Here is a 25,686-nt window from a genome sequence, read left to right as displayed (position 1 = left end):
ACTGCAGCTTTAGTAACTAGCATGATCACTTTTTTTTTTTAACATATCATTGTAGGTAACTGTTTTGGTGTAAGGCCCCTGGACAGTTCTCTTTATGAAGTTTGGGGCTCCCTAAGCAATTGCTATATTATAATGAACTTTCCCTCTTTGGGCACCAGTCTCTCACCTAAATTAATCAAAATCTGTGATAAATGGGGGTTGATGCAACCTGAGAAAATAACTGTGGATATCTGTAAGTCTGAAATGGACTCCTGCAGTTGACTTTAAGCATTGGGATCCATGTTTAAAGTATTCTGTTCAGAATGTTCTTTGCCAGAATGCCTCATCACTGTTGGTGATGTTAGAACTACACCCAATTGCAGTCATAAAATGGAAGGCCTAAATGCCACTCCTCCCTTACAGGCTGACTCAATGGGACATGCACCATTTGATCTGACACACAACTGTGGACTTCTAGAATAGCCAAAAAAGCTATTAGGAATGTGGTCCACTCCCTTTCAATCCTGCGTAGAGTATGCTGAGAAAATTTAACATTCATCTCTCTTCCTTGACTATGCACTTTTATTCCTCTAGTTAAAGGGAGCAATCGGGAGTGGTATTCAAGGTTGCCTGTCTTATCAGTACTGTCTTATGTGTCTCTATGTAAGTACCCACTTAATTAAAGGGAAAAAAAAACATTTCTATAGCTCTACACTTGGGACTAGAAAGTCAGATCTTAATTAGACTAATTTAGTAATGAGGGCAATATGACATATGCTGCAGTGATAGTTCTTTTTATAAACAATTCTTTTAAAATTTTCATTTCCAATGCATATCATACATATTCCCCAAATTATTTCTTCCTAGTCTTTCACCAGTCTTGGGGATCTGATTTGATGTGATCAATCCCCATGCCAATGTATAACATAGCTCACTATTGACATGCTCAAGAGGGTCCTTTCCCATATGTTAAGATCGGGTGGTTGTATTAGGAAAGAGGACCAGAACCCAACTTACAAATCTCCTGATTGCTTACTGCTGCCCTAGATTGGGTATCACAATTAGATCCAGGCAAGAGAGTTAGTGTCCCATGACATAAATCTCCTCTGACCAAGGAGTTAAAAGTCTGCAAAACTAACGGAATGAATCCATCCAGAGCTGGAACCCTCTCTTTTAGATCTTTTAGACCATGCTTTGGATACTCAAAATCCTAGAATTCACTTCCCAAACAGTCCCAAGCCTTCTTTCCAGGCTAGTTTAGGGCACTACCGAGAATCCGTTCTCTCTAGGAACGGCTGCACGGCTAGAGAGACCATCTTCAGGAAAGGGCCAAAAGACTGGTGTTCACAGGGTGGCAGATGGAGACTGGCTTTACAGGGTGGGATGGGTATGCAACCGGGCTCCCCGCAGAGTGAGGCAGAAGCAGGATGGAAGAGAAGAGAGTGGGATACTTCCTTGGGGATGAGGGTCTGGCTCTCTTCTTACCAGCATGTTTTGCTAAAGGAACCCAATTAATTCAAGAATTCAAATCTCCTTCCAGGTTACTATGAAGGTTTATTTATTAAGGTAAGAGAATAGATTTGCTTCCCTTAAAATTTTGGCTGGATTTACAACTTTTAAATACTTAGACATATTTGTATGTGGGCCTCCATTTGACTCTTCACAAGGACCTGCAAATATTAGCAGTCATCATGCTCAGATTCTTAAGAGCTTCCAGACCAAGAAAATGCAAATGCTTTATTAATATTTAAGCACTTCTATTTTGCTCTAACTGCATAGTATCGTTCTTATAGGGTGAGCTGGACAGAAAGAGACAAAAATGAAATCCTCTGATAGGGCAGCTTCAACCGGCCTCAGATCAGGCAGCTTGTTTACATCTCTACCCACCCCATAGCTATGTATCAGCCCTTTAAATTCAACCTTCAAAAGTAAGAGAAGGTGAACCTAAAAAAGTGCCTCGTAAAGAAGGGTGAAAGAGAAAGGGATCTGTATAAGATTCAGAGATTAGCAGACTAAAACCATCCTTTATCTTGAAATATATTTTCTCTATCTACACCTCTCTCTGATTTCTTTGTAAAAAGGCACTGAAATTTACCATCAAGGTATCACTTGTCTCTCTTGGGCATATATTAAGTTAAGAAACTGCAGGTTGAGTATATTCTTCTATGACTGATTTTGCTCTTATAATCAAGCCCAGAACAAAAATCACTTTCAAAGGTTGCTATAGATGGGTGCCTAGACTTGGCAGACCAAATATACAACTGAAGCTAAGATCATTGTGTAGAGCAGACTAAGAAATGTTCTCGTGTGGTATCCTTTAGAGAATAATGCTGAAATGAGGTCCAGATCTGCCCAGGTGTGCCCTAACTCATTCAAACACAGCCTTCCATGAGGGACAAGGGAGAGCCAGGATTGCTTTAACACAGCATCCAAACAGCAGCATGAATGCTAAAGATTCAAATTTCCTATTATTTTTTATCTGGTAAATTAATGTCACAGTATTTTTTATTAAGCCTATAGGTATCTCACCATTCATGTGATTTTATGACACGTAATATTAAAGCACAGTTCAGAGGTCAATAAAGTTAGCAATGTCAATATTACTCACTGCTCATCTCCTGATGAACTGCTGCATTTTCTGGCAGGTCAGAATGTGGATATATTAGCCATATGGTTTGTTTTCCAGCTTGATAGTATATACAGCAATGCAGCAATATTAGTGCTCATAGAGCCTAACCTTTGCAGGGCTCATTCTGTGTGTAAATAGGTTAGGTGGCTGCAAATCCTTCCTATTCCTAATATTGTAAAACACCAACTCCGTACATGCCATTGCACTGAAACCAGTGCTAAATGCTCGAGCTAAATAGACATGGTTTTTCCCTTTGAATCATTAGTGCTAGGAGAGTAGCAGATGTGTCTGGCTTGCTATGGTGTGGGGAATTCTTGTAGCAGAGCTGCTCCTTGTCATTAAGTAACTAGGTCTCTGGACCACCTGTGTTAAAAATACATATGAAAATGAAACTCACTGGCCTATTAACATCTGTATTAGTTAGGTAAAGTCTTAATAGCTATAAAATATAGTAGGTCCCAAATACAAGGACTTTAAAAGATCTGCCATTTCCTAGGAAAAGTCGTCATCTCCACAATACAAGCTGAATTGCAGACAAGTCTGTATTCTGGCTGGGGGCAAGGGAAAAGAGCAGATGTCTAGGGCAGGCAATTTTCCTTTAAACTAATGAGGTAGAAATTGCACTTATCACTTCCATGCATATTCCACTGATGCTAAGTAAGTCACATCCCAGCGGCAAAGGAGTCGGTTAAAGCAGTGGTCTAGCTAGGTAACCACATACTCAGTTTGAACCGTGTTACTGTGAAACTGACTCTTTGCGACCCCATGGACTGTAGCCCAACAGGCTCCTCTGTCCATGGGATTTTGCAGGCAAGAATACCAGAGTGGGTTGCCATGCCCTCCTCCAGGGTATCTTTCCAACGCAGGGATTGAACCCATGTCTCTTGCGTCTCCTGCATTGGCAGGTGGACTCTTTACTAGAATAGGAGTGTGGATTTTGATAGAGCAGCAGCAGTATCCACCACAGACTCATTCAGAACATTTTTGGTATAGTTAATTCAATAAAGCAGCTATTGCTTTAGTGAAATCTTGAAAGTATGGGGCATACAACCAGAATATTCATAATGGGAAGACAGTGAATAAGCCCTCCGCGGGCTAGTTGGGCCTGACTGTGGGTTGGGTATGAGGAGGCAATTACAGTTGCCTGAAATAAGTTTAGAGGAGAATATAGTAGCCAAAGATAAATTTGGAGTCACTAGGAGGGATCACCTTGGGGCACAGTGGAGATGTTACACTGAGCTGGTAGGACCAGGTCAGGATCTTTCCAGAGCTGTCTGAAAGCATATCAGTAGTTATAACACATGGATAGGGACTTCCCTGGTTGTCCAGTGGCTAAGACTCCCTGCTCCCAGTGTAGGAGGCCCAGGTTCAAGCCTGGGTCAGGAAACTAGATCCGTCATGCCACAACTAAGACCTGGTGCAGCTGAATAAATAAATATTTTCAAAAAGCATGGATAAAAATAATAAAAAGCTTGTATATTATTTTCACAAACCTTATTGAACCCATATTTGCCTCAACGATTGAAAAAGTTATATAGGTACAGACATCGCCTTTGGGCATTCCTTCTATATGAAAATGTTTTAGCATTAATTTGAAGATCCTCTGGAGAAGGAAATGTCTACTGAATCCAATATGCTTGCCTGGAGAATTCCATGGACAGAGGAGCCTGGCAGGCTACAGTCTATGGTTTGCAGAGAGTAGGACATGACTGAACGACTATCGCTTTCACTTTCCTTAGAAAAAATCATTTTAAAATAATGCATTACACTTGGAGAGATTTAATATTCTTTCTTTCTGGTATCATTATTTGGATTTTGTTAGAGAAATTTTAAAAATAGAGGGTTGTGTATTTATACTTACGTATTTGAAGTTTCTGAAATGCTGGATGCTGCTGGGATTCTGTGGTTATGTGATGATCTGGCGCCACCCAGCAGACCAATTGAACGTTGACTCAGTGGACACTTAGGGTGGAGAGTGGAGTGAGCAGGCAGAAGGCACTCCTAGTGGTGGACTGGGTGGTAGAATTTCAAGCTTCAAAAGCAACAGCCTCTTATTCTGTCTCGCATATAGGGTTATTGTTACCATATTTCAAATTCCATATATATGCATTAGTATACTGTATTGATGTTTTTCTTTCTGGCTTACTTCACTCTGTATAATGGGCTCCAGTTTCATCCATCTCAATCTTATGGACTCTGAGGGAGAAGGTGAGGGGGGGACGTTCTGGGACAATAGCATTGAAACATGTATATTATCATATGTGAAACAGAACACCATTCCAGGTTCGATGCATGAGACAAATGCTCAGGGCTGGGGCAATGGGATGACCCAGAGAGATGGGTTGGGGAGAGAGGTGGGAGGGGGGTTCAGGATGGGGAACACATGTAAACCCATGGCTGATTCATGTCAATGTATGGCAAAAACTACTACAATATTGTAAAGTAATTAGTCCCCAACTAAAATAAATAAATTTATTAAAAAAAAAAAAAGAATACAGATAAAATTCAATACAGGCTTTTGAGCCTAAAAAAAAAAAAAAAAGCAACAGCCTGTCTGTCCTTCCTGTTCTTGTCCCTGTCAGTGGGCAGAGAGGCCATTCAGAAGTTACTAGGAGAAAAGTGATCACTTGAGTTAGATTATTATTTTTCAAATGCTAAATCCTACCCACAAAATTAAAACTTTTCCAACTTGCATACTTCCTTGCCTTCTTTGCAGAAATAATGTTAGCGTTTAGGTCTTGGTTGCCACTCCTCAAAGTCCTTTCTTCTTTCTTCTTCTTCCTTCCTGGAGATCAAAGTAGAAAAACTGAGAGAGCTCCCTGATTTGCAGTGAAATCTGAAGTGTAAGGCCTTTCCTAGATAGATCCCTGGTGCTTGCATAGAGAGTTATTTTAAGGAGAAACATCATATGAAGGGGTTTATAATTTAGATTTCTCCTAATGTTTACATCTTTTCTACATACCCTTTCAATCTCATGAGCTCCCTGAAAAGTGTTTCCATTGTATGAAGATGTGTTAAACCTGTCCACTGTTGGGAAGAATGTAAGTTGGCTTTTGCCCAAATTGCCTTTGAGTGTTTATTGATATTCTTCCTTGGAAAATGTACGCTTTTCCTTAACCCTTCACACAGAAGAGCTGCTTATTAAAGTCTATTATCAAGGGCTAATTATATTGGAAGATGTTACTTAGGTTGAAAATCAACATAACATAAAAGGAGATATGATAATCTCTTTTCCAGTTGGGAAGATTCTATTGGTTGCTTAAATGGGAGAAAGTGACTACTACATCTTTCTCATCATACACTTTTTAATTGTTGATGACAATGACTCCCTGGAATGTCTTCTTCAATTACGAATTTCAAGTCAGGAGTTCCCATTCTGTTTAAAAGTCAAGCTCCCAGAAAGAACAGATACTAACTCTTTCTTCACCTTCATCTCTCATTCAGTCTGCAATTCAGTGCCATGAGGTTTACATCTCACCACGTCATGAAAGTATTCTATTAGAGTTCAGGAGTGATCTATTCCCCAAATGATTGAATGTGCTTTAGTTTTCATTCTCTTGCAACATTTAGTTCCCTCGAACACTATCCTCATCTCAAATTAATCTCTCTCCTTGTTTTTTTGTGACATACATTTCCTGGTCATCATTTCATTCTTTCCTTGCTTTTTTTGTTTTTTGTTTTTTGCTTTTTTTAAAGAAATCAACAGGAACAGAGAATGCCAAAGAGATTGTGTCAAGTAGATTCCTAATTAGTGTATTATTATTGTTGTTGTTATTTTGGTCACACTGTGCAGCAATTGGGGCATGGGAGCTTAGTTCCCTGACTAGGGATTGAGCCCAGGCCCCTTGCAATGGAAATGCAGAGTCTTAACTATTGGAACACCATGTAGGTCCTTCTTTCTTCCCTTCTTAGTCTCCATTTCAGGGTCCTTGTCCTCTGTCTACCTTTTTTAATGGCAGAAATCAAGAGTTCTGCAACTTCTTTCTCTCACTGAGCTTTTTTGACAATTCCAATGACTTCAACCACTGCAATTGTCTCTAACTCGACCTCTTCCCTCTTCTCGAAACACGTAATTGGCACTCTGAAAATGACAATTATTGTCATTTATAGTATTAACAAAATATTTGTTAAGAACTATTCACAAGATACTTACTAAATGAGTGATTGAATGAATGAGTGAATGAATGAACAATAGCTGTCATGCTTCAATTAAATTTTCAACAGCTTTAGCTTTTACTTGTATTATCTCTATAAATTACCTTTTCTTGTATCTGAGATTTGCTCATTCTCATCAGTTTAACAATGGCTCTTAATACAAGCTTTTGAATGTAGCCACATTGACCTATGACAATACCCTGAATATTTAAGAACAATATATTTCTGGTGTCTCACATGTCCTCAGTTTTTGCTAAAAGGTTGCAAATATCAGATATCTAAAACTAAACTTTGATGTGCTATCATAACTATTTAGATAAAAAAGAGAAGGATTTACAGTAAATACCAACCAGCAGTTATTATATTAACACTCATTAAATTTTTATATAATTGATTTATACATATTGCATAATAAATTCACTAGATATAGAAAATATTTCTTAGATAATACAACATCCATAGCACTATGTATGGCCTGTAATTTTCAAGTTTGTAAAAATCCAGACAATATTTTTCTGAAGAACTGGGGATTTTTATTTTCCACAGTAAAAGCATGTTATTGACTATGTTATTGAGTTCTTCAGCGAATCTTATCCTTTTTATGTTTGTCTTAGACTGACAATAGTATATCTGACATTTCGAGATAAAATCAGTTTGCATTTCACAACTATAGTTAAGTCATCCCTTTTTGCTATGATAAAATATTGAAAAGGAAAAAATAAAACAAACTCGTAAGGCATCCTGCCATATCTACACATTTCTAAAACATAAACAAAATGAAGAATTTGAGAGCCTACAAATCAATTTTCCGGTATAGAGATTCGCTATCTGTTATCTTGCTTGACTGAATAGCTCTATGGCTGAACAAGAATTAGAGCTCATTCATTTTTTTTCACCTTCTTAGAGCACATTAATGCAACAAGGTGCCAGGATGAAATGGGCCCACTTTCAACCATGTGGGTTTTTCTCTTATACAACAGGACGTCACTGTTGCAAGAAGGGGGACCTCTTCCAGGGCCCGAAACTGGGCTCTTGTCTAACACTCGGAAATGAACTGTCGGAGGAGACACATGTGCTGACAAAGCAAGAGATTTTATTGGGAAAGGGCACCCCGGTGGAGAGCAGTAGGGTAAGGGAACCCAGGAGAACAGCTCTGCCACGTGGCTCAGAGTCTCAGGTTTTATGGTGATGGGATTAGTTTCCGGGTTGTCTTTGGCCAGTCATCCTGACTCAGAGTCCTTCCTGGTGGCGCATGCATCAGCCAAGATGGATGCTAGCGAGAGGGACTCTGGGAGGTGGAGGGACACGCGGTATCTCCTTTTGACCTTTCCCAAATTCTTTCCGTTAGTGGTGGCTTATTAGTTCCATATTCCTTACTAGGACCTCCTGGCGTAAAACAACTCATGCGAATGGTTACTGAGAGCCTGGCCAGGGTGAGTGGTTTCAGTCGGTGTGCTTCCCCTAACACCACTAGTCCAAATGTGCTTTGTTTCTTTTCTCCCTAACCTCGTTGCTTGATTGTCCTCATCTGAAATTTGCAATTTTCTGAGTTTAAATTCATTCTCATTTTACATGCAAACATAACCTTATTTTTTGCCAAAGAGTTTCAGTTTAGTATTTAGAAAACCACATAAGATTTTTCCTCCCAAATGCTGCTGATTCAGCAGGGCATTTTTCCTTTTGAAAGGCAAAACTATTTCGAGTGACAGTTCTCCTAAAGATGATTTGTTTTTTTCTTAGCCTTATAAGTTTTGTCATGGTCTGCATTTCTCTTGGCATAAAAAGCTCCCTCTTGCCTTTCCTCTTTATTTATTGTCTGCTGTACTAACAATAGTATTCTTGGAAGCAGAGAAATTTCTTACCTTCTGACTTCTTGCTGGTCAACATAGCTCTCTACTTTGACATGTTACATTGGGGAATGAAATATTAACATATGAGACTAGGTACTGTTTCAAGGAAGACAAAGTAAGGAAATAACACGTATCTAATAATTTTCTCTTGACCTGGAAAAGGAAAAGCGTGTGTGTGTGTATGATGTGTGTGTGTGTGTGTGTGTGTGTGTGTGTGTGTGTGTGTGCGCGCGCACGCGCATATGTTAGAATGGGACAGGGAGTAATTTAACATTTCCATGAGTCATCCATATAGTATATAAGAGGTGTCTGGTGTATCTTTGCAGACCTAGAGCAGAGCTCTTCCTCAGTCAAATGAAACTTGGCAATTTAATTGGTGGCTTGAAGGAAAAAAAATGAAAAATGCAAAGAAATTGAAATGAGGGAAGACAAGTGAAATGTAGAAGTTTGTGGAAAGGGGCCAGATTTCTACTAGCAAGAAACTCTGTGCTTAAAAAATATCTCAACAGTTTTGCAGGCAAGTAGCTGAGTTCCTCATGTTTATAAATGAGATACTCAAGGATTTAATGATTAAAAAAAAAGGTAAGCAGTGTCATGCTTACCATATGAGACTAGAGCACATCGCCTTCCTCCCAGTCTTTCCTCTTCAGTAACAACAACCAAATCTGACACTGTGATATTTTATTTATGTCTTGCAAAAAGCAGAGACAATTGGTGATAGTTGAAATTCTCTGAGGTCATTTTGCTATATTTCAGTCTTCTTTACTCTTTGCTCTTTGAAAGAAAATGACAAAAAAATTTTGCTAATGTTATTTTTCCAATTAAAGTGTTCATTTGCAAAACCCTAAAGACTTTAGTGTATCATCATCATTGTGTTCATTTTGAAAGGACTTTGCCATTTGCACACTCTCAATCATAAATAATAAATGTTTATAACATGCCCAGGCATTCATGACTAGTTTCAACAAGATGTGCGTGCATGCGTGCTAAGTTGCTTCAATCCTGTCTGAATCTTTGTGACCCTATGGACTGTAGCCCACCAGGCTCCTCTGTCCATGGGATTCTCCAGGCAAGAATACTGGAGTGGGTTGCTGTCCTCCAGGGGATCTTCCTGACCCAGGATAGAACCCACGTCTTTTATGTCTCTTGCATCAGCAGGCAGGTTCTTTATCACTACAGCCACCTGAGAAGTCCCTTCAACAAGACAAAGCACAACAAAATAAGCTGCTAATTCTTAAAATAGGTCAAATCTGTGCATAAAATATAACAAGAATCTCTAGATTTGTGAATCTCAATTTTGCCTACTTATTTGAAATTGTGTATGGGTCCATTTGGATATCACTTTGACATATAAATAAATAAACACACATACATATGAATGTCTATATACATATATAAAACATTTCTTTCCTATACAAATAAAATACACTTCAAATGTGATTGAATTAAGATTTTTATGGAACTTATTTGTTGTTAGTCGTGAAGTCGTGTCTGACTTTTTGTGACGCCACAGACTTTAGCCCACCAGGCTCCACTGTCCATGGGAATTTTCCTTCTCCAGGGCATTATCCTGGCCAGGGATAGAACCCTCATCTCTTGCTTTGGCAGGTGGATTCTTACAACTGAGCCACCAAGGAAGCCCATGGAATTTCCTAATAGCATATCTTTTCAAATGTCTGTGAATGGTCCATCTGCATCAGAATTACCTAGTTAAGGGCTTCTTATGCTTCTTATGCACACCATGGGGTCCTTTTTCCCTTTATCTGTAGAGGACTCACATTTTTGTTCTATGATCTGCACAATGAAACAAGTCCACTAACCATGGAGATTAGGTGTTGCAGCAATGTCAAATGGTTCAGAAAATTTCTAGTCCCTTTCTCTTGTTACCTTCTTTCTTCCAGGACCGAACAAACATTTTTTCTATTTCACACTGGTTCTTTGAGTCACACTGAATAAGCAGACTTGTGAAGGTTCTAATTAGTCAGGACTTCATGGGATGAGCTTAAAGGATTGACATTGTTAACAAGTCCCCGGGTGATATAAATGCGCTCTAAAATTTAAGTATTATTGCCTTCAGATAAATCTAAATATTGTCATTGCTTTTAATCACAAACCCAGGGAACCTAATAGCAATTATAGTACTTTATACAGCAAAAGGATTTGTAGTAGGAAATTTGCTCCACAGCCAAGCACATGTTCTCTCAATCACCGTCATTTTAGCTCTCTGATAGTCAGCATACAAGCACTGCACTTATCTTGTATCATCTGAAGACCCCCATTCTTTCTATTAAACACATTTGGTCTTCTTTCTTCTCTTCCTTGGATTTCAAAGTATTGCATCAGATGATTCATCTCTCCATTTGCATTTCTTTTACTTATTTTTCCATGCTAATTATGTACATTATTCCAGCTCTAAGTTTCCCTGGTGGCTCAGTGGTAAAGAATTCACCTGTCAATGTAGGAGACATGGGTTCAGTTCCTAGGTCAGGAAGATCCCCTGGAGAAGGAAATGGCAACCTACTCCAGTATTCTTGCCCGGAGAATTCCACGGACTGAGGAGCCTGGTGGGCTACAGTCCATGGGGTCGCAAAAAAGTCAGCCATGACTTTCAACCTTATCTCTGTTGTATATTTTGACACATGCTTTCTCTCTCAGTGATTTTATCCATCGTGGTGACTTCCCTCTATCCCCTCTATATGAACAATCCTAGTTTCTCCAATTATAATTCTGTGTGTGTCCTTTCCATTACTCCACTATAGCTATAAGACTATCATTCTTCAAGCTCTTTTTTCTTTCTCATTTGTCCACATTACTTTGAACAAAGGTGTCCAGTACATAGCATCAGTGTATATCATTAAAACACTCACCAAATACAGTGCTTGCTACTGTTTTATGTATATGACCTTGTCTTCCCAACTCTTTGTTGACTGAAAGACCAATAATAGAATATATTACACTTTGAAATGGTAAAGGATATTGTCTCAGTGATACTTAACATTGTCTGAGAGTTTGGAAAAAAAACACTTTGAAACAGTTTCCCAGGGTTCCTTTTTTTCTGACTATTAGCAATTAACAATAATCTTGTATTTATTACAGCATATAGATCCTACAGTCTATAGGTCTCCAGGAGATTCTGATTCAGTAGATCTGATGTGGGACCAAGAAACTTTAACAAACACCCCAAGAAACACATATGTAAGGTGTCTTTCATTCTAATATTCTGTAATTCTATTGTAGACACCTGGACTATGAGGAATATATCTGTAATGGCTGTATCAGAGTTAACATTTTACTGAGAATAGAAAGGATGTTCAGTGTTGATTTAATTATTCATTGGTGAGTATTTTGACAGATTCCCAGCCTTTAATTCATATGCATAGTTTACATGCCGTAGTTTACATAGTTTATGCCAGTGTTCTTTTGGATGTATTGCTAAAAAAAATTATTGTGATTTTCAAAACATTTCACAGTTTACAAAGTATTTTTATTATTTGCTCTGTTGAGAACTTCATCCCAACCAGATGAAGTTGTTAAAGTACTATTACTGATATTTTACAAATGTGAAACTTACGGATGTCAAGAACCGGCCCCTTTTACACTCAGCTACTGTTTCCAGAATCCAAATTCGAATTCAGATCTTAGGGTTCTTTACTCTATGATTTTTCTGTGGTGCCAGGCTGCTAACACTAGTAATCTTGTCAATACTTACTGTACAGCCAGCAAAAGAAAATTCACAACCTTATTCCTGCATAAAAAGACCAGTATTACGGGTGAAGCCAGCCAGGACCAAAATCAATAACAATTACATACAAAATGTGAGAACAAAAGAGGAATATTCAAGAACATTTTTTTTTCCTAAGAAAGAATTTTAGCAATTCCTAATTAGCCAAAGAAAATATCTATCCAGAATAATCTGCAAATTCTCATATCTCATCATTTTCTCACTATAGTCTTAGCCTTCATTCTTCTAAATGGCAAGGGAAGGTTGGGGGAGTGAACCCTAGGGAGTAAGTGAGAAAATCTTAGGTCTTCTTTCAGAGGGTGAATCAATCAGAATTGAAAGAATAATTGAGTCATAAGCTAGTTTTAATATGTCTTTATTTCCTCCTATGGCTCAAGACTGAAACTAACTGATGGCCGGATCCCCATCTTCTTTGATCTTCCCTCAGGGCGATGCTTTCACATGTGGCCGCTGGACCATTGCAGGTACTTGTAAATTCTTGAGGTCCACCTCTTATCCATTAAATCAGAATTTCTAGGACTGGGTCCTTGATATTTATGCACACTTAAGTCTGAAATTCTGCCTGAGAGACTTCCCTGGTGGCTCAGACAGTAAAGCGTCTGCCTAAAATGCGGGAGACCCAGGTTCAATCCCTGGGTTGGGAAGATCTCCTGGAGAAGGAAATGGCAACCCACTCCAGTATTCTTGCCTGGAAATCCTATGGACAGAGGAGCCTGGTAGGCTATAGACCATGGGATCGCAAAGAGTCGGACACTACTGAGCGACTTCACTTTCAAGTCTGAAATTCTGCCAGAGAGAGATTAACCTGCTTTTGAATGCAGGTACAAATCTTTTTGAGAGCTAGTTCCCCATGGAGAAATCAAACTTGTGGCAACTTTTTGTAGCACGTATTAGAATGGATGAACATTAAAGAAGCCTTGTTTGTTTGATGCATGTAGCATTTTGTCTCAGAGGAGTTGAAATATCAAATGTTTACCTGGCTTTTTTGATGGCAGAAAAAAAGAGTTTGAGAGGTGAAAAGATTGAGCAGGTTTTTTTTTTTCACTAAGGCAACTGTTATTTTCTATTTAATCTCATTAATCTGCATGTTTTTTGGAAAATAAGCAACTATATTCTTTGACAGGATTATTAAATTCTAAATTATATGCTAGTTGTATTAAACACAATCAGAAAAGAGAACAGTGCCTAAACAAATACTTTCCAAACAATTTCCAATGGCAATAAAATATTTTTGTCTTCAAACAGTAAATATTGCTTAGTCACAAGCTGTATAAAACTGGAGAAAATGTAAAAAAGATAAAGTTGAGAAATATTTTGAAATGTTAAGCTATGGTACAACTCCACCCAATGGATTTCTGTTGAATTTCACTTGGGCTGAGAAATACAATATATATTACATGCCATTTGGATTTATATTTGATCACAAATATTTGATCATAGTTATGCAAAAATTAAATGATTAGTGATGTGGATAGAGAAAGGGCTGGAAAAAATACATCCAGATATAAATAGCTTTTGACAAGTGTAGAAAATTTGGAGTGAATATATTTTCTATTTAAAAATAATGTTTCTACATTTTTCACCTATCTGCTTATATCTATGTATCTATATGTAAACCTAATGGTGAAAAATGTTGATAACATTAAGTAAAAGAAAGAAACAGTTTACAAAGTGCTAATGGGCAGGTTTTAAGACCTATCTTCTACACGATAAAAAGGTTATACTGTTTAGATCTTACATCATGTTTTTAATTGGTTGTGACTTGTAATCTAATAGTTCAATAAAAACAGAAGTGAAATAATTGCATTTTACTTCCACCTTTTCCATTAATTTGGTTTGCTCTTTTAGGCCAATAATTCAATATCTCTACTTCAGTTTCCTCTTAAGTGAGGACAACCACATCAGATTTTCTTTTTTTTTTTAACTTTAGCATGAAGAATTAATTGAAGCAATGGCTGGAGAGAATTGGAAGTATATGAAGAAAATATTCATTAATATTCCATAAGGTAGTATCATTACTTTATTTCTTGAACCATTATGTCAATCTGATATTCTTGAAAACTAAACCCAAATAAATCATGCTAAAAAACCCAAGATTGTGATAAAATCAATAAAAATGAATAAAATGAGTGGCAATGGAGATTTGTTTAACTGAGCATGAGGAATAATTGGATGAATTAACTTCATGAATCAGTTAAGACTTAAGCTGCTAAAAATAAATTCAAATGTAGTGGCTTAAATAAGAAAGAAGTTAAATAATTTTTCCTTTTATGTAAGAGTCTGTTTGGAGATGAGTATTCAGATTGGCGACTCACTCACATTCCATTGGTAAGAATTTAGTCATACAGCCATACTTAGCTTTTAGAGAGGCTGGGAAATGTAATTCCTAAGTAGTTTACTGTATTACCAGGGAAAAAAGGGTAAAATAATTTTTTGTTTTGCTTTAGGTTAACATGAATTCTGCTAGTGATGATTATATTTAGCCGAGGCTCTGAAAGCAGAATCCGTCTGCAATGCAGGAGACGCAGGTTCATTTCTTGGGTTGGGAAGATCCCCTGGAGAACAGATAGACTACAAACTCTAGTATTCTTGGGCTTCTTTGGTGGCTCAAATGGTAAATAATCCACCTGCAATGTGGGAGACTGGCTTTGATCCCTGGGTTGGAAAGATTCCCTGGAGGAGAGTATGGCAACTTGCTCCAGTATTCTTGCCTGTAGAATCCCCATGGACAGAGGAGCCTGGTGAGCTACAGTGCATGGGGTCACAAATAATTAGACACGACTGGGTAACTAAGCCAGATATATGCATATATATATATATACACACACACATGTATATGTATATATATCGATAAATTTGGGTGAAAGAAAAATCACCTTGTTTAGAGACCAAATGGTAACAATTAAAAATCAATCATGCTGAAAAGAAGTACTTCTCAGACCTAGAAATACAAATGGTCATTAGAAAATGTTTAAACTCACTATGAAGTAAATGAAAATTTAAGATTTGCAAATTTATGATTTTCTCATTTCAACTGCTATAAAAACAAACAGAGCATTCTGATTTCTGATCTGATGAGCTTCTTCTGGCAAGAAGTTTGGAAGTCACCATTCAGTCCTAACAACAAATAAAAAGCTGAGAAAATGAAAAATCAACAGTGCTTCTTAGTTCCGTAAGAGAAATGAGGTCATAGGGCAAGACACTGCCCCCTAAATTACAGAGACCTATCAGCAAATACAGAGAATCACAACTTTCTGGACCAGAAACATCCTGGGAAACCAGTGCCAGAGTCAGGAATTCAGAACTGTATTTGACGAATTGCAAGAGGTGCAGTGTAGACAACTCAGAAAAGTAAAAACTCCAGAGGGACCCAGTCATTGGAGGGACCCCACACTTTTGTGTGTTTTAACTTCTGAAGTGTTACCAGGTTCTCATAGTGAATATTGGAGGAAAACCCCTCATGCTTTTGGCAAGGGGAGGGGAAAAGTTATTTTAAAATATACCAGAGCTTTCAGTTCTTCTTCAGCAGATCTACCCTTAGGAACAATTATTTAATCAGAGTCTAACCTGCTGGGATTTTTTGTGGAGTCTAACTGACCTGGGGGAAGGGAAATACTCAGCTCCAGCTGACTGGTCATCCTGTCCCAGCTGAAGGGGAGGCAGAGCAACTGAGAAGCGCATGGGAAGTTCACAGTCCAGAGTGTTCAAGTATGCGAGACAAAAACTGGAAAAACTGAAAGCAGAAATACATAAGTTGATTATTATGGTGGAGACTTCAACACTTCTCTATCTGAAATGGAAAAGTTCAAGAGGTAAAAAATCAGTAAGAACAGACTGAACTCATCAACATCATCAGTCAGCTGGATATAAAGGACATCAATAGACTGCTTCATCCAACAAAGGCAGAATATACATTCTTCTAAAGCACACATGGATTTTCACCAAGATAGACCACATTCTAGGTCATAAAATACACATTAATACATTTAAAATAATAGAAATCATACAGTATCTGCTCTCAAACTATAATGAAACTAAACTAGAAATCAATAATGGGGTGATTCCTGGAAAACCTTCAAATACTTGAAGATTAAACAACACAGTCTAAATAATACATAGGTCAAAGAAGGAATATAAGCAAAATGAAAAAAATATTCTGAACTAAATGAAAAATTAGACACAATTTATCTATAATTGTGGGATGCAGTGAATGCAGTGTTTAGGAGGGAAATTTCCAGCATTTAATGTATATATTGGAAGAATGTAATACTTCTGTGATCTAAAATCAATTACCTAAGTTTCTACCTTTGGAAACTAAAGAAAAAAATAAGGAAAAATTAAATCCAAAGTAAGCAGAAGAAAAGAAATAATAAGAATTAAAACAGAAATCAATAAAATTGAAAATGGGAAATCAACAGAGAAAATAAATGGAACCAATAGCTGGTTCTTTGAAATAATCAATAAAATCAATGTCTCTATCTAAGCTACCTAAGGAAAAATGAGAGAACAACTCTATGTCCACAGATTTGATAACCTAGATGAAATGGACTAGTTTCTTGAAAGACAAAATTTGCCAACACACATGTAGTAGATTATCTGAATAGGCCTATACCTATTAAACAAACTGAGCCAATAATTAATAAACTTTCAAAACTGAAAGCAACAAGGTTCACTGGTGAATTCCACCATACATTTAAGGAAGAAATTGTACCAGTCTTGTACAATTTCTTTCAGAAGAGCAGCAGAGGCACTACTCTAATTCATTCTATGAGGCTAACATTACCCTAATAACAAAAACCAGAAAAGGACATTATAGGAAAAGAAAACTATTGACTAATATCTCTCATGACATAAATATAAAAATTCCATCTTTGGATCCATAATATTGGAGATCATCATTTTTCCTCAACCTCTACTCTAATTAATTCCAAGTCCACTAATGAATTTGTCATATAGATATTTGATCCTTATTTTCATTTCAATTCTGCTATCTTATCCTAGGCCAGTAATATCTGCCTGAACCAGGGTCTCCTGCATTGCAGGATGATTCTTTACCAACTGAGCTACCAGGGAAGCCTGACTACGGCTATTCCCTCTTAATTAGTCTCTCCTTTGCCAGACTTGTATGACAGTCATTTCTTTTATCCCTATTCCCTACTTCTCCTAAGCTCCTTTCAAGTTTCAGTAATGCTGGCATTTTCAGATTTTCGAAACTTACCATGAGCTTCCCTGATGGCTCAGTGGGTAAAGAATCCATCCTTCAAGGCAGGAGACTCAGGAGATGTAGGTTCAATCCCTGGGTCAGGAAGATCCCCCGGAGGAGGAAAACAGCAACCCACTCTGGTATTCTTGCATGAAAAATCCTTTGGACAGAGGAGCCTGGTGGGCTGCAGTCCAAAGAGTTGCAAAGAGTCAATCACAACTGACCAGCATAACAGCAAACTTAGCATATTCTAACTCATCATGGGGAAGTTTGCATGGTTTTTTTTTTTTTCTACCCACAACATGCCCTAATTTCACACACTCCCCTGATCAAATCTGGAGTTCTTACTCAACATCTGGGCCAAACCAAAATCATTTAGGCTAAGAAATCTTTCTTGAACTTTCAACTGTTGGGTTAATTTACTTCCTCTGTGCTTCTAGAGTATTATGTTCTCACACAGTTTTAGTAGTTATTATTCTGAATTTCTTGTATCTCCTGTCTTTTCTGCAATGACAGAATACAAATTTATCCTGCTCATCCTTGTAGCCTTTATTTATCCAAGTAATTGGGACAAAATAGGTTCTCAAGAAGTATTTGGTTGATGTCTACACCTTCATGAAAGCTAGCTACATTATATACATTTGCTTTTTTGAATCAGTGCAAAGATGGATAATACATAGGTCATATTAACTTACAGTGGGCATAAGAATGGTAAGTCTAGTTGGTTCTACAGTGGAGAGAGTAGTGACAACTCCTTCAGGATGTTTTGGGAGCAACTTCTGCAAAAGGTAAGGCTGTTATAAAATGTTTCACAAAATCCAATGAAAAATATGCCCCTGGGGATCAGAGCTATAGAATAAAGTTGATGAAAGAAAATTACTGTTAGACATCTCGTGTCAAACAAACCTAATAACTCTTGTTTTGTGCCTTCCAGCTTGAGTGCATAAGAGAAAAAATGCAAATTTTCCAAATGAAGTACAACTAACAGTGCATAAATCTCAAGAAGACAGTAGGATACACTTTTTAAAACTTGGCAAGGATCAAAATGAATGTCGTTTTCTCGGAAATGCCAGCTTTTTTTTCTTTTTAAGATTTTTCCTAAAGCTACATCAATTATAAATAATTGTCTGCTACAAAACTAGCACTGCTAAACTTAAAATAAACTAAGAAATTAAACTGAGTAAAAAATAAACAAGAGATTTTTATCCTTTTTTAATAGAATGGCTTCAAAAAATGCCAAATGACCTTCCTACCTTTGTATATGTAGGAATATTAATTTAATATTATGAGAGACATTGATTAATGTTCAACCATGTTTAAAATAATTCCCTGGGAATCTAACTTTGGACTTACCTTATGAAAGAAGTAGGGGCTTCCCTGGTGGCTCAGATAGTAAAGAATCTGCCTGCAATATAGGACACAGTGGTTCAATCCCTGGGTTGGAAAGATCCCTTGGAGAAGGGAATGGTTACCCACTCCAGTATTCTTGCCTGGAGAATTCCACGGACAGAGGAGACTGGTGGGCTACAGTCCACAGGATCACAAAGAGTCAGACACGATCGAGTGCCTGGTTACTTTAGTATCACAAATCTGACAGTCATTTTAGTCAAGATTTTTTTTCCTGCACAACTGAAACTGAACTATGCCAGTTTAAGTAATAAAGGGGAATTTAAGATTATTAGAGTGTATCATGGAACCCAAAGGCTAGAGTGTAGCTAGTTCTCAGGAAAGGGAAAGCTTCTGTAAAATTCCCTCCTTCCTTTCTTTTTAAAAGTCTTTTTGTCCTTTCTTCCATTTTTTTTCTTTCTGTTGTCCACATGGCAGAATCACTCTCAGTCTCAAATCTACATTCTCACAAGAAAGAATCTTGTTTGAATTTATTTATATATTTATGGGCTAAGTCCACTAAATCATTACCAGTGTGGCCTGGATTGTACAGGAAAACTCAAAAGCTCACAAATAATTGGCTGCAAAAGTTCACAAACTGTTGCCAGGCAAAGGGAGGGAAATGAGGGGCAGATTATTGGTACACTTTGCTGTTATTGTTTTTCAGTCGCTAAGTTGTGTCTAACTCTTTGTGACCCCATGGACTGCAGCCCGCCAGGCTTCCCTGTCCTTGCCTATCTCCTGGAGTAGGATCAAACTCATGTTGATAGAGTGGTGATGCCATCCAACCACTTCATCCTTTGTCTTCCCCTTTTCCTCTTGCCCTCAGTCTTTCCCAGCATTAGGATCATTTCCAATGAGTTGGCTCTTAGCATCAGGTGGCCAAACTGTGGGAGCTTCAGCTTTGCCGTCAGTCCTTCCAATGCATTTTCAGGGTTGATTTCCTTTAGGATTAACTGGCTTTCCTCCTTGCAGTTCATGGGACTCTCAGTCTTCTCTAACACCAAAGTTCAAAAGCATCAATTCTTTGGCACTCAGCCTTCTTTATGATCCAACTCTTACATCCATACACGACTACTAGAAAAACCATAGCTTTGACTAATACCGATGTTTGTTGGCAGCAAAGAGATGTCTCTGCTTTTCAATATACTGTCTAGGTTCGTGATAGCTTTTCTTCCAAAGAGCAAGCATCAATCTTTAGATGGAACCAAAAAATACTAACTTCATATTAAATTGGAAGGTGTAGAGAAAAATAAAATAAAATAAAATAATTTTTTGTTCAAACAGAGTGTTTTTCTAAAAACCTCATCATCTGAATTCTCTCTTTGCCTACTCTGAACTTGTTTACCTAAGCTGAGTGTAGGTGTATTTGTATTGGCAACACGTTTCAGGGACCAATGGCAATTCATTTTTTTACCACTTACTTTAGTGCATGCTTCTCAATGGTAAATATATGAATAGCACTGAGAATAACTGAGAATCACATTAATACATTCATGCATGGTGTCATGTTCATTTGTGAGGACCTTTCAATGAAGACTGAAAGATAAAAAAGGCCAAGTATGAGTTTCATATCCATCTACTTTAGGTATGTTGGATGAATATCTCTATCAAATCCAGCTCCTCCATAGTTTTTTGAAGGCTCCTGGGACGTTTTCGACTCCTCCTTTAGCTGTGGTTACTCTCTGTATGTTGATAGCATGACCAGACACTCTAATATACATGACCCATCACTTTCCCTACAACTCGACCTAATTTTACTTTTGAGATGACAATCGGAAACAATAAAAATATTTCCGATTGCTGTCTCAAAATTAAAAACTTGAAAAGTAAACTCATTTCTGTGCCATCTCTGTGGTCCTCATTCTGTGAACTGTTCCCTATTTGACATCCACATTTCTTAAGTCTTCAGATCCTGCTGGAGTTTATGAAATCCCCTTGAATCTCTTTCTTTTGGGCTATGCCCTCTGCATCGATTTATTCCAGACTCATCATTTCTATCTTAGACTAATATAACCATACTTTTTGTCTTTTTGTCTCCATTTTATCCTTTAGCTCTATTTGCATCTCAGCATGCTGAGATGATTATTTTCTGTTTAAAAAAAAATTTTGTAGTTTCCATTGTGAACAGCGTAATGTCTGAGGTGCTTTTAAATTTGACTCTAGCACAGCTTTTTATCTTATCTCTCTGCCATGTATATTATGTCTGGACGACCCAGAACTTCTGGTTATGCCACACATGTCTTTCTCCCATACTTTGTGAATACAGTACTTGCTACATTACATATTAATTATTTGTGATCTCTTACTTTCCTCAATAGACAATGGGTTTCTCAAAGGCAGAGATACAGCCTTTGTTCCTGTTTGTATCCACTTTAGGCAGAGTCTACAATAGAGCTGGTGTTGAATAAATGCTGGTTGAAAACCACACGTCCATTGAAAAAGCTTATATATTTATTTTTCAACTGGGAAAGGACTACACATTGAAGGAAGCAGGAATTTATCATATGCCCTGATGATTTTCCTCCACTTGTGAAACATCAATAATCATTGCCTTGTGTTATGGAAATTTATTTGCTGAAGAATTCTATGCCGTGGGTGACAGCCAGAAATCACAATGCTGAGAAAAATTACAAAAAGGACAATGTCACACCTTAACTATAAGTTCCTTCTTTTTCCTTTTTAAGTTTAGTCCATAAGATATATCTAAATACATTTATATCATACTAATTTATGTTTTTAAAAAATCTTTTTATAATTTATGTTGCCTCTAAAGCTTGACTATCCTTGACAATTTGAAAAATCCCATACATATGTAATAGGATGTTATATTCAGTGTCTGCCTGGGCATGAGGAAAGTAGATGTTCCATATAAAAGTAAGGTTAAATTTTAGGACTTGTAAAAAGGAGATGATAGAAAACCTGTTTTATAATCTTGATTTGATCATCAACTTCTGCCTATAATAAACTTTGGGGAGCCAAGAGTGGAGTGGATATTGAAAGAGTACTTTTGGCAAGTTTCTGCTCTGTCATGAGTCCCATCTCCCTTCAGAAGAGGAAAGCTAGGTACCCACTATCAAAATATAATTGCAGAAATTAAGAACATGATATTCTATAAATATATTAATAGAATTTCCATGTTTATTTAATTCATAAAGGAAGGAACCACCAGGATGGTTAAACTGATTCAAAAATCTAAATGCAAATGATGTGAAAATTGTAGATGGAAAAAAACCTACTAATTAGTATATTAATATATCACAGAATCAGAGCTTTATGACTAGTAAATGATAATCACACAAAGGAATATTTTCCTAGAGGATAAGATAACCTTTGAGTGGGCTTTTAGAGTGTATCTGAAATGACATGTAGTTATTCCTTTAAATGATTTCCAAGTTTCAGACAATGTCTATTAACTGTCCCTGACCATCATTTCAAGCCTGGTAATATGTACATCAGTGGGTCTGTGTAGTTGGGTACACAGTGGGCTGGTTTTATATTCCATCTGAGGAGTCAGAAGTACAATTGCTAGGCTGGCAGGCTGCTGGTGTTTGAGCCAAAGAGAGATGACCATGCTGGCTGTCCTGCATTCCTACAGTGTGGCAGGGAAAGTATGAAAGAGCATTTTCTGTAGGTCTGACATCTGCAAAAATGTAAGAGAAAGTAGGTCATTTAAAATTCTCTCCAGGAGAACCACTGAGACCCTGCAGAGAGAAATGAGAATGATCAGTTGATGCCTAGGTGTTCAGTAAGCAAAGGTCTAAGAAGAATGCATGGTGTGCATCCAGAGCAAGGCAGGTAAGAGGTCCTCAGTGGATGTGGGTGGGTGGGTGGCAGATGTGGTCTCTGGGGAATGATCTGCTTTCAACACCTGTGAGGCTCACACCAAGCAAGGCAGGACTTTTTTGTTTTAACACTTACCCTTTCCTGTAATCCTAACGTAGGCAATCTGTAAGACTAAAACATGAATGGATGATGCAGAATGGAAACCCAAGCTTTTCTTAAGGGTTTTGTGACTCCAGGCTTCCCCGCATTCAGGAGGCCCAACCACTGTGAAAAAGAAAAGACTTAGTGCTAAGTCACATGTGGAATTTTGACAATTATGTGGGACTGAACCTTTTTATTACTCATCTAAGAGCTTTTATTACCTGTGAGGGACTAGGAAGTCCTGAGAACGGCCACAGGTTTCCTCCAGGTAGTGCCGACCAAGTGCAAAATAAGGTTACTTGATGACTTGGGATTGCTTAACGGAAGTTATGTGTTTGTGTGGTGTGTGTGTGTGTGTGTGTGTGTGTGTGAGAGAGAGAGAGAGAATGAATGTGTCTTTTTAAGCATGACCTTGCAGTTATTTTTTGAAATCAGTTAAGTCTGTGCTCTCAATTTCTTCACAGTTAATTTTTATCTTTTTAAGTTGACTATCTCCAGTTCAGAAAACTTGCATTCAGATCTTGTCTTCAGATCAGCACAATAAAGCATGGATTTGCCAAAATCCTCAGGAATACCGTTCCCTCCCTTGATATAGACGTGGCAACCTATTTGCAGGATAGTGGTATCAGTTTTGCTGGTGTGTCAATTAAATGTACTCTGCTTCAGCAGAAAGGATATTCTCTCCCTAGAGGTGTTACTCCTTTTACATGTTCAGTTTGTCACGAATCATGTTTTGAAAGACAAGCACATTCTATTTTTCACTTTACTATGTGACTTGGCATGGGATTGTTTTTTGGCTCTGTTTTCTTTTGCATCAGTGTGCATGAACTAAGATATTTTCCTAAATATAAGTATGATAATGTCCATCTAAAGTTTTTGAAAAGTGCCAGAATAATTTATACAATATTTTTATGAATTTAATTTTCTATTGCTCCAGTCAATATGTTGTAAAAACTCATTTTTGAAGTAAAAGCAGTGCTGTACAGAAATGATTAGGGTTTTTACACAACAGACTGCTCTGGATTAGGTTGGAATTGAAATTTGTTTACTGCTCCCCCTGTCTGGAATGCTTCTTGCCTTGACTGCTGTGTGTCTTCCTCTATTATCAGAGACTTCTCTGATACTCTAACCTAATCTGAACTCTTAATTTTTTCCTATTTGTTGATTCTGCTTATTCTTCAAAACCCCTGACCAATAATTATGTGTTTGTTTATTGTCAAATAAAATATACATTTGACAACAGGAGGGGCTATGTTTTCTTCACAGCAGTATTTTCAGAACCTGGAACAGTGTTTTCAGAACCTGGAACTCAATAAATATTTGTTGAATAAATAAATGAATGGATGGATGAATGAATGAAGAGAAGAATGCTGGAAATAACTTTCCTGGCAATTCAAAGAGCACAGCGGCCTGAAAAATACAGTCCTGCACAAGAAACTTCTAGTAGTATTACACATTCACTTGAAATTTGTAATTGCACTAGATTTAAAGGAAGGACTTGGTGAATTTATACCATGAGCACTAAGATAACCACCATAGCTGCAAAATCACCACTATTTTTCAACCATTTAGCATCTACTGTGGTTTAGTGCTAAAAATTTAACAACATTGTTTCATTTACTCTCATGTTACCTCATGTGTGGGCTAAACCAGTGGTTACCTTATTTAACCAGTTAAACTGGGCCTTACAACTCACTCAAGGTCCCACAGCAGGTGAGTTGTGGCAGGATCAGGACTCAAACTCAGCTCTGCCCTCATTTCTAAGCCCAGTCATAGCCACATGGCTATCATTGTCTTTTCTGATCTATGCTGGTGATAATCTTATACAGTTGAATCTACCAAGTGAAAACATTTGATGTGTTCTTAAATAGGTACTGGCAGGCACATTAATATGGAAAGTGGTGGTGCAAGAGTTAGTATCTCAGTTATTGCTTAGCAGTTGAGATTATTAGTCCAGTAGTAAGATAAGATTTAGTGTGGATAAGCTTAGACATTTTTTAGACTGACTGCAGAACAAACCCCTGATGGCTCAGACGGTAAAAAGTTTGCCTGCAATGCAGGAGACCTGGGTTCAATCCCTGGGTTGGGAAGATCCCCGGAGGAGGGCATGGCAGCTCACTCCGGTATTCTTGCCTGGAGAATCCCCATAGACAGAGGAGCCTGGGGAGCTATATCGTCCATGTGGTCGCAAAGAGTCGGACGTGACTGAGAGACTAAGCCCAGTTTAGCAGAACAAACCAGACATCCTACTTGCAGTGTAAGTAAAAACAGAGATTAAAAACTACAGCATATTTAGGAAGCCAAAAATAAGTTCACCACAGGTGACTCTCTGGAAGGGAAAAGTTGAGAAGTGTGAGTTGATTCTCTCTCTCTCTCATCTCTTACACCCCCACCCTCCATGTGTCGTATATTTGATATAAGGAAAAGAGAGTTTTAGGCTTGTCAGAGACTTAGATTCTAGTCCTGACTTTGCCTATTGTGACCTTTGGTAAGCAACTGAACAGTATGTATGTGAGAGTTCTGAACTGCCTGGGTTAATTCTTCGTGGGTCTGCCATTTACTAGCTTTGTAATTTTGTGTTGTTATTCAAACTTTCTAGAATATAGCAGGGGCTCAGTAAATGTTAGCCAACTGTTACCCACTCGAGCACAAAGCTTCCAGCGCCTGCCCTTTCCCTTTTCTCTTTTCCTCTCTCTCCTTCTTCCTCCTATTCTAAAGGGCTCCCTTGCTCCCTCTGCGGGCCGATGGCCACAGTACCAAGCCTTCTGGTTGCTATGGGTACCGAGGTAACGCGGTAACCAAGGAGACCAAGGCG

General features: G+C 37.8%; 2 long non-coding RNA genes across 2 annotated transcripts; one reads left to right on the top strand and one right to left on the bottom strand.

Moving 5' to 3' along the window:
- Positions 1-5,066: 5,066 nt before the first annotated feature.
- LOC145523043 (uncharacterized) lies at positions 5,067-25,607 on the bottom strand. Its single transcript, XR_014066316.1, has 6 exons — positions 23,093-25,607; positions 17,574-17,742; positions 15,954-16,088; positions 9,216-9,387; positions 5,314-5,414; positions 5,067-5,216 (listed from the first exon to the last, which is right to left on the bottom strand). It is a non-coding gene; the product is annotated as an uncharacterized LOC145523043 (long non-coding RNA).
- LOC145523046 (uncharacterized) lies at positions 8,016-18,755 on the top strand. The gene is made up of 6 exons (XR_014066324.1): positions 8,016-8,196; positions 8,940-9,130; positions 11,851-11,949; positions 12,733-12,819; positions 14,286-14,361; positions 18,493-18,755. It is a non-coding gene; the product is annotated as an uncharacterized LOC145523046 (long non-coding RNA).
- Positions 25,608-25,686: the final 79 nt, after the last annotated feature.

The sequence above is a fragment of the Giraffa tippelskirchi genome, chromosome 2 (genome assembly GCF_054371585.1).
Source record: "Giraffa tippelskirchi isolate mGirTip1 chromosome 2, T2T-mGirTip1v1.2.pri, whole genome shotgun sequence".
Classification (NCBI taxonomy): domain Eukaryota; kingdom Metazoa; phylum Chordata; class Mammalia; order Artiodactyla; family Giraffidae; genus Giraffa; species Giraffa tippelskirchi.
Note: the sequence above shows the minus strand (reverse complement) of the source record. Positions and strands in the feature narration are given on the sequence as shown.